The sequence below is a fragment of the Parus major genome, chromosome Z (genome assembly GCF_001522545.3).
Source record: "Parus major isolate Abel chromosome Z, Parus_major1.1, whole genome shotgun sequence".
Classification (NCBI taxonomy): Eukaryota; Metazoa; Chordata; class Aves; order Passeriformes; family Paridae; genus Parus; species Parus major.
In genome coordinates this window covers 11867855-11883958 of record NC_031799.1, presented here as the reverse complement: position 1 = coordinate 11883958, position 16104 = coordinate 11867855, and the positions used below count along the sequence as shown (strand labels likewise).

General features: G+C 39.4%; 1 protein-coding gene across 4 annotated transcripts in view; it reads left to right on the top strand.

Annotated features, from left to right (window-relative positions):
• Positions 1-16104, top strand: part of LOC107216358 (leukemia inhibitory factor receptor-like) — an 87143-nt gene that overhangs the window by 34016 nt on the left and 37023 nt on the right. Inside the window, exons 1-2 of one of the 4 annotated variants that reach the window (XM_015653404.3) lie at positions 308-410; positions 7662-7748. The exons of 1 other annotated variant lie outside the window; for it this stretch is intronic. The gene's annotated coding sequence lies outside the window, so the exon portion shown is untranslated. Of the gene's footprint in view, positions 1-307; positions 411-7661; positions 7749-16104 lie in introns of those variants that run through there. 2 more of the 4 variants (XM_015653405.2, XM_015653407.3) reach the window with 2 other exon arrangements.

Genomic DNA, 16104 nt, shown 5'->3' with positions numbered 1-16104 from the left:
TGGGAGGGGGCGGCCCGAGGGGCACGATGATGGATGTTCCCTCCATCCCTCCCTCGCTTTGCCCGCCCCGGGGAGGTGCCGGCCGGGAGGGGCGGAGGGGGGGCTGGCAGCCCCGCCGGGACCCAGCGCGGCGGCGGGCATTTTCGGGGAGCCCCCCAGCTGCCTGTCTGCCTGCTGTGGTGCGGCTCGGGGTTTGGCCGGGGCTGGGGACAGGTGGTGGTGGCGGGGTCGCGGCGGGGGCCGGAGCCAGTGCGGGCGCAGACCGCGGCAGCCTCCCTCGGGGGCGCGGGGGGAGACCGGCGGCTCCTCTCTGCCGCTGCCCGGAGCCTGCGACTTAAATAGAGGCTGTGTTTTGTCAACAGCTCATTCTGCTGGCCGGCAGGTTGGCTGGCTCGAGGACTGAGCAGCGGGTAAATACTATTTATGCCTCCTTTTGTAATTTAATTCAACTTAATTTATTTTGTTTTATTTTATTTTTAAATTAGCAGCGCCCCTATGAAAGATGGACTTTAAGAGGGGGCTTCAGAGCCCCTTCTGTGTTTGGGGAGCATCCAGACATGTTGGGCTCCTTGCCGCGCACTGGCTGTGCAGGGACTCTGGCACGGCGGCAGCCGTGTCTGTTTTGAGTGATTGAATTTCTAATGTGTGTAGATATCGTGTTTGAAAACCATCTCTCAAAATCTTTGAGGCATTTTTGTAAAGAACGTTATTCCCTTGTTAAAATTCAACGTGTAAATTTGAGTTGACTATGTTGTGATGGCATGCTGTGTGTTACTTCGCTAGGAATTGGTTATATGCATGGTTTGTTTTTCAGTTGTCATTGGTGGTGAATGCTTGAGAAGTTTGTTACGAATGGGAGTGAAGTTCTGGATAGGTATTATAACCACCTAATACTGAGGAGAGTGGGATGGTGAGTTGTTGTGTAGGAATTGTCATTCTGATTCTTTTCAACAGACTTTTGCACTTAAAATTACTGTTGCAAAAATAGTAAAAATATTTACATTCCATTATCAAGGCCATGTCCTGTCAAAATTTCCTTCAGAAAAGCCTGGGAATTGGGTTGATTTCTGCTGTATTTGAAACTCAGTTTGTTACCTAAGTAAGGCAGTGTGACTTGCCTTGAAAATCTCACCTGGAAGTCTGTTCTGCCTTTTCTCCTTACTGTAAAAGAATTCTTTAAATTCTTCCTGAACCCTTAGTTCAACCCCACAGCATGAACCCAGACTGCTAATAAGACTAAGCAGGTTTAGTAGCTGTGAGAAAGATTAAACTCTATGTCATGCCATGTTCCCTCTCAAATCAGCATGTGGCAATGCCAGCTGAGACAGTATGTTTTTTTGATGTAGATCCATCAGTGCCCACGTGCTTTATTTATAAAGCTTTACACATCCTGTAGGGAAGAATGCATGAATGCCTTGATCTGCAAAAAGTCTGTGCTTGTCCTTAGCTTATCAACCATTTTATGCTGCATGATTTCGGTGATAAACATAAGCTTTGATTTCTATTGATATCTATACATAAAGGTGAGAATAGACCTAGAAGTCTCTTGGATTTGGCCACAATTTGAATCAAGATCAAAACAAAAATTATCTTTGTTGAGGGGAAGGGTTTGGATGTGAAGCAGTCAGGAGCAAATGCCGTGACTGTATCCACAGAATGAGTAGCAAGCACCATATCTGCACTTGGTAGTTATTTCTCAGCATGAGTTGCTGGCTATTAGCTGGAGATGGGTCTGCAGGTTACTTCAGAGAGGTCTAAGAAAAGACAGACTAGTGTCAGTAGACTGCAGGGCTGTGATCTACCCTAGAAAATGTTGCAGAAGCTCACAAAAGGAAAGCTTAAAAATCATTAAGTTGGAGCTGGTTTGGAATGTAACTTTTAGTGGGTCAGTAGATCACCTGATTTGTCTGCTTTCTCTTTACTAAGTCTTTGCATCCTTTCATCTTATCGCTGTTTCACCTATTCAAACTTTTATCAGCATTACTAAGTGATAACAGTTTCCATTGTGCACTCTCCAAACGCACCACTTTAGTCACCTAGAGCAACCAGTGGCAAGCATTATCTGTGAGTTAGATTGTGCAAAATCCCTTTACAGGTGTGCTGAGGAAAGGGAGAGACTTAACCTTTAGGTGAGGGCATTCTCACAGACTTGCTGATGGCAAATTGGGAATACAAGGGAACAGCTGTATGGGTGGAGATGCTGGTCTCAGAGAGAGAAAGACTTCTTCACAGGTGGCAAAGCTGCTGCTGCTACTCTAGCAGGTATTCATAGGACTTTAATTTCAGGTTCTAGTTGAGTTACAATCTCTGGCTATAAGGTCACATGTATTTCAGCATCATTCAGCTCAGGGCTTTAGAAAATGTTTAAAAAGTATCTGTAGTTATTAACCTCCATAGGTAATGCTATAACAGAATCTCTAAATGTATTAGAAACAGATCTTTTAGAGTATTAATACTGGCTTGCTTAATTCAATGAATCTGTGACAGCAAATTTTGTGCTTTATGAAAAGATGTATTTAAAGATGTGTTTAAGCAACCTAGATGTTTGTAAATACTGATTGTATCTTGTAGAGTGCCATATATCACAAGGCTGATGCAGATAGATTATATTTTTCTTTCCCTCTGAGATTTAGTTATGATTAGTTCTTGACTGGTAGACATCAAATTTCTGTCTAAAAAGAAGAAAAATTAATTGCTTCTAGATAAGATTTGAGAAGTGCTCTGTGCTCCAGAGATGGTTGATACATTTTGTTCCATAAACAGTTTAAAGTAAAAGATGAAAATAATCCTTGGGACTAAGATCTGGAGACCATAATCCTGCACTTCCAATGTGCCCTGTCACAAGGATGTGAGTGTTGCACTGAGTCTGTGGTTACTTAAGCTGCAAAGAGAAATAACATCGACAGAAGGGCTGGAGGAGGCTTCATCCTGACTCATCTGTCACTTTGAGTAGCCCGACGTGTTTCTGATACCTGTCCCCCTCACCCCCCCCACGCAGGCAAGTGGTTGCCTCGGAAAAGGGAACATTTCTTCTGCTTTCTTCTCCCATGTCTTTAAACAAAAGCAACAGCTTTTTTCTTTGGAACCTGATTCTTTGGTTCTGTGTTCATTTTATCAGCAGATACATGCAGGGAGGAATTGCTTTGTGAATCTTGAGTGTTTGAGCATCAGGCAAGTGGTATGGCTCTGTCAAAGATGAGACTGCATCTGTGCATGCTAATGCCTACAAAATTTATCACTTCTCCTTTTATTTTTTTTCCCCTCTCTAATACCTACCTGCAGCTAAGTGAGATTTTCAAACATGTCTCTTTTAGGTTGAAGCATCAAAAGTTTGGGTTTTATATGTGCTTAAATGTCTTCAGGGATCATCTTTCAGAATCATATGGATTTCTTCCAGAGTTATTAGCAGGGCAATGATGAGGGCCATATAAATTCCTAGATGAACAGACCTACTTTCTTATCTGTATTTTGAGGGATTGAGGGGCAGCTAGGATATCTATCACTAGAAAACACAGAAGTCCCCTGTGTTCTTTGCCTTCCTTCCTTACTCACTTACAAACTAACAGATTTTAATTAGAATAAATGATCTTTGGAAGTTCTTATCTGTCCCTGAGTAGTACATCAGGGACTGTTTTTCATACATATCATAATTTTTTTGCTGCTCATTGCTCTCCTCTTTCCTCTGGAAAATTTGCAGTCCCTACATTTACGGGCAGACTGTGGGAGCCCTGCTGCTGTGTGTCCATAAGTTCCTTCAACTCCTGCAAGCACCAGAAGCTCAACAGGGTTTTTGCCCCTTTGCTGCTGTCTGTCTGTCCCTGCTGCTGTCTCTTGGAATCATTCCTAGTAGCAGGTTTCACTGTAAGCAGAAAGTGCTTAGGCTAAAAATAACTCCTAAGCCATTGGTATGAATGTTGGTCAGGGTGTAAGGTTTTGAAAGGCATATGTCCCCCCTCCTTTCTGTGCACTGTCTGGAGCTGGCACTGGAGTGAGGTCAACTGTTGCTACAACAGAGCCAGCTTTCCCTTATCCCACAGGCAGAGAGCTGCTGAGTTGCCAGCTGTTGTGTCCAAATTGTGCCTTTTACCTCAGGGAGCACAAGTTATAAAAGCGCATGTCATGAAAACAAGGACGGCACTGTGGCAATTCTCTGCTCTTTCTGCCTCACTTCCTACCCTGCCAAAAATCAGACCCTTAGCACAGACCACAGCAGAGGATGGACTGCTGTGTTGGCAGGTTGGTTTTAGCACCACCTCCCCCCTATTATGCCATGTGTTGTCAGGGGGCAATTTTCTTTCTCATCTATATAGCCAACAATTCAGGGACAGTTTGATGCAGAACCAAAAGCAGAGCCTTTCAGCCAGCCTCTGTCTCATGAAATTTCCTTAAGTAGATAAAATAGCACTTTCTTGAGGTTGATTTTATGATGCATCATTCCCTCCCCAGTCAGCCACTTTCAGTGATACAGTATCATTGGCTAGGAAATGATTATGGAGTGGTTTTCTAGTTTTTTGATGGAGTTTTTTGTTTTGTTCTTTTTTTGTTGTTGTTTTGGATGGGGATGGTTCTATATTGATGAGTAATGTTATGCTTGTGTTCTCTGCCAGTATAGCTTACTGCATTTTGATCATCAGTCAGAAAGTACTTTCTTTTGGAATATACATAAATTCCAAAAACAGAAGTATGCATTTATGCTTGCTTTGTACCTACAGCTGCACTGATAATAGCTTTATAATATTGACTGAACCATGATAGTTTCATATCAAGGTTGCCTGATAATTCGTAGTGTGTAATCATGAAATTTAAATAAAGCAGTGTATTTGAATGTTTTCTTTAGGTGATAAACAGTGTCTGAAAAGTGTGCTGGAATGCTTCTTATGCTTGCATAATTTTGTCATCATTGCATAAGTTGCTTTAAGGTATAATAAAAGTACAAGTAACAGGGGTGGTTGAGGGTGGTTTACACTGTCAGTCTGGCTCAGAAATGGTCTGTGTTTTATTTCTGGGCCTCAGCCATCCACTTAAGCTAGTTTTGCTCCCTGAATAAATCAGTTACTTCCCTCCAAGAGGAAATGCAGGCTCAGTTGACTGTATGTAGCTCAGGCACAGTTAAACATTTTTTCTGGTGTGGGTATGGCCTATGGCAAGGTTGACTAGGGTAGTGAGCAGAGCAAGCCCGCCGTCTCCCAGCTGGCTTGATGCCCTTGAATGCCCCCCACATTGTGCCCTTGGGCATGACACACACTTCAGCCTAAGGCTTTAAAAGTTGCTCTTTCTTCATTTCAGACACTTTGAACACAGAAGCACAAACCAAAAAAAAGCTATTTTCTGTCAGATGGTGACCCAGGCCACTTGCTGCAAAGTTGTCTAGTCCAAAATCCGGGTGGTCTCAAACAGTGTGATGGTGAGTCCATCTGCAGCTTTTAGGCTGTGGGTGAAGACACCACCACACTGCAGTCCATCAGGGTGGCCTGGGAATACCTGATATTCATATTTTCTGTACATTTATTAGCTGCATTTCAAATTACATACATGTTTGAGAGTTGCACATCCTACGTGCCTTGGAGAGCCCGGGGAAAGGAAAATTTGGAAAAGTGAAAGAAGAGTCTTGGCTCTGCTTAGCATAGGACAGGTCTGGGCAGGCAGTTGCCTTTTGGGGTTATTTGGTGGTATCTGCCTTAACCTGGCAGCCCTTCTTTCCAAACAAGACTTAGCACAGTCATCCAGAAGCTCTTGTGGAAAGACAGCAGTGCTGCTCATCATGTGATGTAACTATGTTTGTATGGCAGATGATGGTTTTGCCCTTCTTGAACTGGGTGATCTAATGGCCTCTTAAGTATAAAATCAGTGAGGACAGAGCTTCTAAATATCTTTCTCAAATAATTGGTTATAATATTACTCCGGGGCAAAAATGCTTCCTAAATCAAATTAACTTTGGAAGAAAATGATAATGGTCAGTATTATAGGTGGAGCTTTTGTAGATTTTGAAGCCCAAAGGGTGAATATAAGATATAAGTATTCCAATTATAAATAATTTTCACAATAATTTATGTTTTGGATCAAGTTCAGCACTTGGGGCAAGAGATGCATGACCCTGAGATTTTTACAGCTACTCTGGAGCTAAAAACCAGGAGATAAGTGCCTAATGTTTAACCCCCAGCAGAAAAACAGAGAGGAGGTGAGAGGAAAGGAAAAAAAAAAAACAGCCTGATGATTTTTTTTTTATTGTAAACTTCAGGGTTATCTTGAATTATGTGCAACAAGAACTGAAGTACTGTGTGGGTGAAGTTTGACATAAATGTCAAACTCTTTTAGGGCTTCTCTTGCTTGTGAGGATAATAATATCTGTTCCCTAGAGTCTACCTGTTCCTCTTCCTTTTCCTCTCCTTCCCTCTGCTCTACACATTTCCAAAGGTCATGGCTGTGGGAAGCCTTTAGTGCACAGGTCTCAAGGCACGTAACTCATAATTCATCTGCTAGAGCAGCATTGTCACAATTCCCAATATAGAACAGCCTTCTCTGAATTAAAGGTGATTGGTCTGTTTGTTTTTTCAAGATGATGGGAAATTTTGGACCAAATGTTGCCACATATTTCAAAAGACAGGGTCAGTCTTGATGTAAATCCAGCAAGATGTTATGTGACGCTTCCTTTAATTCTTACCTCAGTGTCTGTATTTTGTCCCTTGCATATTGTCTTCGTTCATCATTAAAACTGTTATTACGGTGAGATCTGTACATGATTTGTGCTAATCTAGTCTGGCATTGGAGTAATATTAACTAAAGGCTTTAATATAGGAAGACTTGCATTGAACCCATATTTAGAATTTCTTACTAATACATCCAATCTTATTTTTATTTCAAACAGTTCACTCCTCCTGCAAAAACCTTTGCTAATACTTAATTAGTTTTACTTTTCACAACGTTCACCTTTCAATGGAGGTCTACCACATGGCATTTCCTCTCATGTCTTATACTGGCCAAGTTTCTCAGTGTAGGTAGTTGAGACTGTGACCAAGTAACCTCTCTGCACTAAATAGTTGCATTGTGTTAGCCTTTGCTAGAACAAGCCCAAACTGTTCAAAGTAATAATTTGATCCTGAGTATGAATCGACTTTGTACTGGATAAAACCATTTCCACTGCTAATGAATGGCTAGTTTTTCTCTTCTGTTCTTGGATCAATGGCTTTTGTAAGATCGCTTGATCCATACAGAAAAAGTTGTTACGACTTTTATTTTCGGTACCTTTTATGTATTTATTTGTTTGAGCTGTGATAACTGATACTTGGAAAACTACATGTTTTCCGGTTCCTTGCTCATATTTCAGCTAGTGAATGGTGCAGCTGGTGTTAATATGCAAAGAATGTATTCTTGAAAACATTAGATTCTTGTCTGCTATCATTTTGCCCTGGTGTATGCATGCTTGCTAATCAGTAGGTAGCTCTGGGTTGGAATTTGGGCAGTGATTACTGCAGACAGAAATGGGAGCAAGCACTCAGCATTACAATAGCTGCTGTAGAATTAGGTCACTAACAGACTTTCAGCAAAATAGTGTCTCTACACACTCAAATACAGATTGTATACTTATAATTTCACATATTTCTGAGTGATCCTCAAGTGTAGCATTCATTCCAGTGGTTTATATATGAGTCTTTCAACTTCAGGTGCTTCATGTGACTGCCCACTTCAACATTCAGCTATCCTGTACCGAAGACTAAGGAAAGAGCTCCTGTAGTTGGGCTCCTGCAAATGTGAGTATGAGCATACCTTCATTTGTAAGTTAGAATTAGTCATATTCTTATGTGTTTGCAAATTCCAGAGCAATATGTGTATATATGTGGTTACTGAGACTTATTATCTTGCATAAATCTGCAGTGTTAGTCATGAGCAGCACTCCTTGGCTGTGAAATACCCTCTACCCTCTCCTCAGAGGACATAGGTGGTCACTGATAGCATTTAGCAGCTTGTTTCATGAGACCTGAGAACTAGGATCAATAAGATGCCGCAATCTTAACCTGCCTTTCTGACAAGCTGGTCACTTTAAGAATTTAACAAGTATTGGCAAAAATTGCCTCCACTTGATCTCTTCTTTTGAAGTAATGACTACTACCATATTTAATCGTAGTGACTTGGTTTGGTTTGGTTTTAGTTTTTAAAATTTTCTTACTTGGACAAAATAAGGTATTTGTCACTTGCATTCCTAATACCAACATAGGTATCTGATTTTTTTAAGCTCTTCTACTGTGTCTACAAATATTTTCTGTATATAATATTCTAAAGTAAAATAATTAAAAATAATTTAAAAAGTATAATTTCAAAAGTAAAAAAAATAAGTAACCTAATTCCCTGAAGCATATGTATTGGCATCTAAATATGTTTCGCATTTATAGTCCACATGCAGACTTTGTGAATAGGTCTTTAGTCTGGGGAGTTGCAGAAATGGGAAAAGCGGAGTACTCTCTAAAGATGTTTGAGGTGGTGTGATTCGTGTAATGCTTTGTGAGAGGTGAGACTGTCATGAGCTTTTGTTGAAGAATATTTGACACAAGGAAGAAAAAGCGAGGCGTTGATGTTTCATACTATAAATTTAAAGGTTCTGCCAGTCTCCGGATTTAGACAGGTGAATTTGTAAGGATGTGCTTGGCCTTGTGTATCTTGTGCTGTGTCTGGATAGACCGGACTAGATTAATGAAGAGCAGAATTTTTCTTAAGGAATAGAATGCTAAATAGAATAGAAACAAAAAATGAGCTGAAGCAGAATGTATGATTCGTATAACTACACCCAGATTTTAGTTGTCCAGCTCTTCAGGTTCCTCTTGCCTCTGCCTTTCCTGCCCCACGACTGGCCACCTCAGTCCGCAGCCACCAGAGAGATCATTGAGAATTGTCGCACGTCTCTTGCTCCTGCAGTCAGACTTGCTCAGCACTTTGGAAACAATAGCTGCTTCGTTGCTGACTTGTGAAACAAAAAAGTTAAACATATCAGCAACAATGCATGAAAAATGTGATGAACAATCTTCCACAGCAAGAGGTTTTTCCATTCTACTGTGTAGGTATACAGAATATATTGGTATCAGAATCTAATAAGTAAGAAATCCTTCTTCTTTTGTGCTTTATCTGCCAGCTCAATGCTGAGAAAAGTAAACTGTGAGGTTTACTAATAATAGGAGGAAGGAAGAACCCTGTTAAACATAGATGGAAAAGTTGGAATGACTCGTGTGTGTAAAATCCAAGGTTGTTTTTTCCTCTCTTCAGCCCTTTTTTAAAGTCACCCTTCATAGGAGAAAAGAAAAACCAAGAGAACTTCAGTAGGTGAAACTCACTTTCAAGTGAGGATTGAGGGAGAAGAGGAATATGCAAGTTATAGATGCTATAATGATGTTTATATGAAAGTGATGTGAAGATGTGAGACGTGGCCTTTAAAATTTCTGTTTAGTTTTCTTATTCTAAGCATGAATCATGTTAGAAGAGACTTGTGGAACTGACTCACTCTATGTCCTATTAGTAGCAGTCTCAATCTTGTATAAGCTGCTTTCAGTTTTAAATGAGGTGCATCATTACCCTTGCAGATGCTGCTGTCTCAGCACTTGCTGGTGGGTTATTTACTGGGACTTGATTCTCTGCTTTTCTTAACTTCTAAAAGAAATTATAGAAAAGCATTGTTTTGTTTTACAGCAGTAAAAATCATGGATCCTAGCCATCGTGTATTATTTTAAAATGTTCATATCTTTGTTGCTTTGTTTCTTTTTCTGAGCATTATTTTAATGGTGCAGAGTTTGTTTTACTGTTTTATCCCTGTTGAAACCAGGACAACATCCCTGCAAAGTACTTTTAAGCAGTATTTTCTATTCTGAGATCCTCCATGAAGCACCTAAAGGGTTGCTAGGTTTTTTACATCAGGAAAAATAAAGAAACTTTCTAAGATAGAAAAACCCAGCCAACAGACAAAATATAAACTTAACATTTAAATTATTCTGAAAAACTTTGGAATTTTTATCATCTTATTTTTGTGGACTGAGAGATTTCAGTCTATGTTTGCATTCTATTTGCTGTCATTTAGCAAAAATTGAAAGTAAAATTTGAGCTTTCCTTCATGTTTTCTTTTTAGACAATGTGCTGCCTGAACTGAGTGATCAGTCTAAATTATTGGAAATGGAAAGCTGGGTGCTAATTTACTTGTAAAACAACATCTTGTGCCTTTGGTATTGCAATAAGTGATTTGTTTCAGTTAGGGCAATACACTTAAGGAAGTGCTGCGTATTTGTAGAGGGGATAACGTGAAGGAGCACACTAAAACTGAGGTGAGGCTGTATGTGTCTGGGCAGCATCTAAGTCCATTAGATGGGTAGAGAGGACAACATGAAAGAGTCAGTTTATATTGAGGCACTGCGTTGTTGTACTGCCACAAGATCTACAAGTGGACCATAAGCCCTTTGCAGGGACCTCTGTGAGAGGAGCAGAGCAGGAAAGTAGTGTTGCCCTCAGAAAGCTGAATTAGTGTGCCTACATGTCTTTTGGGTCCCTGGCTCTGCTGGAAGCTGCGAGCAGCAAGAGAATGAGGGAGTGTTGATATCATGAGCAGGCATGAGAGTGAGTCCATGTACATGCATGAAGTGTGTGGTTAATATTAATTTCTTGTAGCCTGTGTATGAGAGTTTATTAGGAAAGAGACCAGCTCTGATGTATATCAACTGTAGAAGTCAGTATTTGTATTTCTGAGTACTTAATTCCCACAGTTTGTCACCTTAGAAGGAGGGATATGCATGTATATATGTGTAAGTGAAAAAGTCCAGGGAGAAAAAAGTACAATTAAAACAGCACGTGAAGGAAATAAACAGAGGAAATACAATTGCTATGTAATTACATATGGACTGACTTGTTCTGATAATGTCCTACTATATTGTAGACATTCTTCCTTTGTCAAGATTGGAAGGGGAATGGCAGCATTGAGGGCCCACTGTGTGTGGAGCAGAGATGAAAGCATTTGCCCACCTCAGTGGAAGGGTGGAAATACATGACAACATGCTGCAGTATGTCTTCATGTGATCTGTCAGATACTTATTAAGAGAGGAACTATGACAGGTCATGAGAGCTTTTAGTCTCAGTAAAGATTAGTACAACAGGAATTTGTCAGAAAATATGGATCTATAGTTTCAGGAATTGCCCATTTCCTTGATTAGTAAAAAAAAAATCAATTTATTTCTCGTAAGTGACTCTCATTCCTTACATTCACTCTAAAAGGATATCACATAACTGTTGCTCTTTATTCTCAATCTATTATTTAACGTGAAAGCTACGTTTCAGCATTTGATCTATTTATGTGCTCCTTGGACACATGAAGAGAGACTTTCTTTGGATTTGGTTCATTGTACCTTACAAATAATTTGAATACCACAGGTTTTATTGTAAACAATGAAGTATTCCAACCCTTGGGTCATTGCCAGTTTTTTTTAAAAAAACACACTTGGAATTGCTTCAGTAATTATCAGTGCTCTCTTACAAAACTAATTAGGCTTTTCCTGTGATGGAAAGAAGATTAAAGGTTGTATAGTTCAAAATAAGTTTTTGGATATTTCCAGATAAAGGAAAATAAACTCTCATTAATAAGGCCAACTTCTTTACTATTTGTGAGTTGATAAGGTCAGATGAGCTGAAGGGAGCTGGCAGGGACAGAATTATGCAGATAACATGACTCTTTTAAGGAACAGCAATTTTATTCTGCAGTCTTTGTAGAGTCTGCATGATGTGGTCTGGCCCTTGAACCTGACATTGAGTGAAGTGCAGTTGGCAATGTGGGCAAATGACATTTTTATCTGAAGACATGCTGTTTTGTGAAATACACAGTGGCTAGCAATATCCTCCAAAACTGAAATGTGTTTTGAAATAATTGGATTATATTTTCTTCCAGTAATGTGTCAGTAAAATGCAGCAGGCACTAAAGAAGTGGGAAATCTCTCTGTGTTTTCATTGGATTCCTGGTTTATGTACTGCAAAAATAAAAGTGGGTGCATTTTTATCTATGCTTTGCCACCTGTATTAAGTATTGAAAAGACATGGTGGGTAGACAGCCATTGGAGTCATGATAAGAGGTGTTTTTTAGTTAATCAAACTTATATGCATTTGCTCACTGTGCTTGTTCCATGCTGTGTTGCAAAGCACAAGAATTCAAGGAAGTGTGTCGATCATGAGGTCATCAAATTCAAGCATATCAGGAAATGTGTGTAGCTGAATCAGATTTATGAAAGTACATCCTTCATCCCCACACAAAATTAATTTGCAAGTTGTAGTAAGTATCCAGAAAAATTTTGAATGGGTTAAAACACAAGCGTGCAAGTGACTCTGAGCTGTTTCCTTCTCCTGCACAGCACAATAACATAGAAGATGAAAAATACTCTTTTGGCCAGTAGTGTCCCTTAACCTTAACCCCTTTGCTTTGTTCTTTGTTCAGATGATTAGGTGTTTTCCATCTGCACCTCTATGGCAGAAGAATCTTGTTAATTTGAGCTGACTTCCTAAGGAAGCTGGGCTTATCTGATAATGTGTTGTCTGTCCTCTCTCCCTTGCAGTAACCTTTGAACACACTGCTCAGGTTCACTTCAGTCAGGACAGGGAGGTGAGATCTCAGTATACTGTGTCCTTACAAACTTGGTGAAACTCAGCAGCTGGATGGAGAAACCCTGCTGAGGAAATGGCTGTAGAGTGAAGTCAACCTTTACTTGTACTGCAGTCCAGACCTTTCTAGCGTGCTTTTTCTGATGTCTGAAAAGGCCTAGGGGTAATCTATAATAATAATGTCCTAATACGTAACAACAATAAATCATGAACAGGCTTGCAAATATCCCAAAACATATTTAGTCTATTTTTGGTAGTATTTGGGTTCAATGTGTTTCTCAGAAGAGTCTGGTTTTTGTTGTTACCATCTGGAGAGCAGTGCTGTGCTCATAAGTAGTCATTGGTGTGCTTGTATTTAAACATGTACTTGATGACTAATTGATACGGCAAGACTTCCAAAATCAGGAGGGAGACACCAAATTTTCCTTTGAAAATGCCTTAATTCTTCTGAAAATTTCACTCTGGGAACATTAAATGCAGTGTCTGGCTTGGGAACTACTCTTGTGTGGGGTACACTAAATGATGTGTGAAAAAATTATTCTAGTGACTAAGAGTTTTTAAATTAGCATACAGTTTAATTGAAAACAGGCATAAATCAGTGAGAGCAAAAGACAAAGTGTGCAAAGTACGTTTTGCTTGAAAAACAAGAAAAGTCACCTTAAAAGTTACCTTTTGATTGTAGTCTTTCTTTTCTTTGTACTGCCCTTTCAGTCCACTGCTCTGCTTGACTGCTCCACTTCTTCAGTATCACTGTGCTTTTTTTTCTCCACATCATCAGTCTCAGCAGGGGTATTCTTCCCAGTGGTCTCTATCTTCTTCTTGTTTGGTAGGGTTTTTTTGGTTTACATGGTTAATGCTAAGGAGTCTTCCATTGTACTTTCCAAATCCATCTCAAAATTGTATACGTTGATATGATCAAAGTAGCTTCTGCTACTTATTTCCCTTCTTTAAAAAGACAAGTCCTGAGAGTCTCAGTTTCTGTGTGTTTATGTTGTGCTGTCCAACAAGTACAAATGCTTTCGTAAAATTATCCTTGAGTTACAGCACTTGTTCATGAATTTGTCATCTCATGTCCTTGCCAGGTAGAGCTGCTTCTCATGCAGATCACCACCTGGAAATACTCTGCAGTTCTCCCAGTCTGCAGCTTGCTTATTTGTATTTTCTTGGTGTCTAATTGTCCTGGAATCAGAATAAAAAAGGAAGAACTGAAACTGCTGGAATGCACGTGCAGTTGCAAGTTGGCCTTAGAAGCTGAGACAGGTGACATACTCCATCTGGGGTGCACTTCTCTATGCTTGTTGGTAAAATGTCTTGCTATAATGCTTGCCTCTGTAGGTGGTGCTTTGAGACCAAGAGCTTTGAAAATGAAATGCTGTGGTGTTGATCCTTGCACTGAGCTTGTCATCTCCTGACTTCTCACTTCTCCTTGCAGAGGCAGACTGGGGTGCCTGCAAGATTAACTGCTGTGGCTTTCCAGTATCTCAGAAGTGATGCTGCTGTTTGGCAGCTAGAGAAAGCAGTGAGGAGGGAATTTTTCTTCTTGTGCTTGACAGGAAAAGGACCCCAACAAAACAAATGTCTCATAGGACTGAAAGTTTGGCCTTGTGTACTCCTACACATTTACTGAATAATATATTTACACACTGTCTTTGTTTTTTTCTCTTCAGCTAGAGATTAGAGGACATTTGGTACAGATAGGAAACGTGAATTATTTTATCAGTTTTCAGAACGAGAAATAGCAGATTTTTAAATTAATTCCTCAGAACTGGGGAAAGCCAGATTCCCAAATGGGATTCAGTCTCCGTTTACAAACGAGTTTCGGTGATTCATGTCCTGCAAATCTTCTATAACGTGGAATGGTGCCATGTTATAAAACAGAGAGGGAAAGCCTGCATCTAGATTACTAGAGATTTTTGTCTCAACTTCGGAAATTTTTCAAGGAGGCGGAAGAATGTACTCTATTGAAAAACAGCCAAGCTCCCTCTCCCTCAAATAAATCTTACTAATTCTCTTCTTTTTTTTTCTTTTTTTTTTTTTTTTTTTTTTTTTTATTACTCAGCTAGCTTTAAGTCAAAGACTGAAGCCTGTGGGATCAGCTGTTCTAAAGAAAGGCAGTTCATCTTCTGTGTTCATTGCCTTTACTGTCAGCTGTATTGGCCATTTGCTTGGTTTCCCAGAAATGTGTACTTCTGGCATGGATTTTCAGAGAGGGGAATTTTTTTGGAAGCTTTCAGTTGGCAACAGTAGAATGTGTAACTTGATATATGCATTTTTACCTGAATGTGAGAGTCTTTTCTTTCACTTTGAAGGTTGAATTAGTATCTTTAAGCAGAGACAAGTAAGATGATCTTTCTCTACCTGCTGAGCAGAGTAATTTTTCTTCTAGCAAGGTTTGATCTAGGCATATGCTTAGCACCTGCATTTCTGCCCAACAGTATTTGGGATGTTGGCTGGCTAGTATTGCCAGAAATCTAGCCTCTTATCATTCTGTACAATATTTTGGTGGTATGCTATGTAATTTTCCTTGAGAGCTTTTTATATCCTATTTGGTGGTAAATTATTATAATACCTTTAGCTGTGGAAGCAAAATATAAATTGTAAGTTAAAAAAAATTATTGATAAAGAGACTTCTTCATTTGCATTTATTAAATCTATTTTTACTGATTTTATGGTTTCATCTTGACTTCTCCACTTAGTTTCTTAAACCTTTTGTATAAGCTGACTTTTTAAACATTTCTTTTCAGGTATCTGCTTCTTGAGCAGAATTATATATTTAAAAGTTCTAGCAACTAATCCTCAATTCATAGACATTTTTAAAAAACATATCTGGAGACTTGTGACTGTCAGATCAGGCTGCAGGCAGAAAGCAGGCTGGAAAGATTATTAATTTTTTTTTTCTTTAGCTGTTTTGTTTGTTTGTTTTCAAAGTGGTTTCCAAGCACTTGACACTGAAATACATTGGAAGACCAAAAAACTTGATCAAAAGTACAACAAAGCTTTGCAGAACTTTTGTGCTTAGAGAACTGATCTGTTACGACTGACTAAGAAAACACTTTTCTTTTTTTTTTTTTAAAGAGAGTTGAGCATTTGGTCAGCTATGCTAAAATAAAAAAAAAAGATAGAACCAGTTAAGCCAAGAAACACATAATAACAAACACTGTCAGAAAGTGACATACCAGTTATTTTCTGGTTTCCCCTTTTAGAGGTTAAGTCTAAAGATGCTGGTAATATCTTAGCTGCCCTTATTTCCTCAGTTTGTCACAGAACCTTTAACCGTCTTTAACCTTCAGCTGACAAGGTTTTGAATCAAAGCTGTCCTCACATATTTTTTCATTATTGTCTAGGAGTATTTTTCCCTTTCTGATTTATGTGATCATCACTAGATGCATCAAATCTTTAAAAGTAATTTAAAAGTCCATGATGGCTATTGAGCTCTTTTAAATATTTGCCACCAACTACTGGCTTCAGTGGTTAAGCATCTGAATCTAACTGTTC